The 1,335-nt window shown below is 56.3% G+C and overlaps 1 pseudogene across 1 annotated transcript; it reads right to left on the reverse strand.

Moving 5' to 3' along the window:
- Positions 1-6: 6 nt before the first annotated feature.
- LOC105547571 lies at positions 7-1,324 on the reverse strand (annotated as a pseudogene). The gene has a single exon (XR_001007238.1). The product of XR_001007238.1 is annotated as a protein Tob2-like (transcript).
- Between the last annotated feature and the right edge of the window lie 11 nt (positions 1,325-1,335).

Raw genomic sequence — 1,335 nt, forward strand, 5'->3', positions numbered from 1 at the left:
TTTTTTTTTTTTTTTTTTTTTTTTTTTGGCCTTTCCTTTTCTTTCTCTCTCTTTTCTGTGGTCTTGGGTGCCTGGCCCCAGGGCAGGTAGACGGTCAGTTGGCCAGCACCATGGACTGGAAGGGCTGACTAGGATATTGCATGGTGTTCAGGTTGTAGCTGAGGCCTTCCATGAAGGGTGGCTTCTCCAGGAAGAGGCAGGTGGTGCCACCTCCAAATATCTAGACCATGCAGAAGCTGCTGTTGTTGCAGGTGACAGTCCCACTGCCTCCAAAGGGGGATGGGGTACCACTGCCCTGGCCATCGGCCCCATCAAAGAAGAAACTGAGCGAGTCGCCACTGTTGTACTTGAGACTGTACGTGGCCTTCGGCGAGAGCTAGGATTGAGGGCCCGGTTGAGCGGGATGAAGTTCAGTGAATGCATAGACAGAGAAAGACTCTTGTGTTTCAACAAGCTGTTGGTGCTGAAGCGGGCCATGGAGGCTACTGTGGTAGCTGCTGGCCACCTGCCTCACGGCTGGCTGCTCCTCTACCACTTGCTGCCCCACCCCTCTTCTTTATCTTCATGGAGCCTAATTTGGTGGCAGCAAAGGAGTCTATGGTGAAGGTGATGGGCTGGCGAGGCAGAGGATGAAGGTAGGGCTGGGTGATGGGAAAAGCATGGCAACAGGGAGTTGGACAAGGAGCTGTCCTGGCTTCCGGTAGGCACGAGTATCTGGTCGTCAGGGTTGAAACTGCTCTTGATCTCTATGTCCAGCTCTGGGGCCCCGCAGCCCTCACTGTCATCCAGGTACAGCACTTTCACTGCTCCCTTCTCGCCAATCTGGTTGGACACCTCGAAGGGGTCAATCCATATGCTTATCTCCTCAGGCACATTGGCCCGCACATCTTCCACTGCCAGGCCACTTCGCTTGGCGGCCAGCTCCCCAAAGGGGTCCACCATCTCCCCATTGTGGACATGGTGGAAGCCAGAGCCCTTCAGCGGTTTGTCAGGGTACCAGTGGACTTCTTATTTCTTTTTCAGAAGCGCCAGAGCAGCTTGTTATACAAGAGTAGAAAATGATGAAGTTCAGGGGTACTTTGATCTCAGGCTGCATGGTCCTTTCCTAGGCAGAGAATCAGCACAGGGCCGGTGCACAGCCTTGGGCTCCGGAAGGCTTCCGGTCTCCGCCGCGGCTGGGCGCTCTGCCGGCCTCGGGGCGGCTTCTCCCTCTAGAGTGGCCCTGAGCGCGCGGCGGAGGTCGCTCTGTCTTCCTTCCCCGGAGCCGCGCGGCCGGGGGACGAAGTCCTTTTCATCGTCGAGGGTTGGGGGACGAAGCAGGCAGCTATGGGTCAT

Source organism: Mandrillus leucophaeus, unplaced genomic scaffold, assembly GCF_000951045.1.
Source record: "Mandrillus leucophaeus isolate KB7577 unplaced genomic scaffold, Mleu.le_1.0 Scaffold392, whole genome shotgun sequence".
NCBI lineage: Eukaryota > Metazoa > Chordata > Mammalia > Primates > Cercopithecidae > Mandrillus > Mandrillus leucophaeus.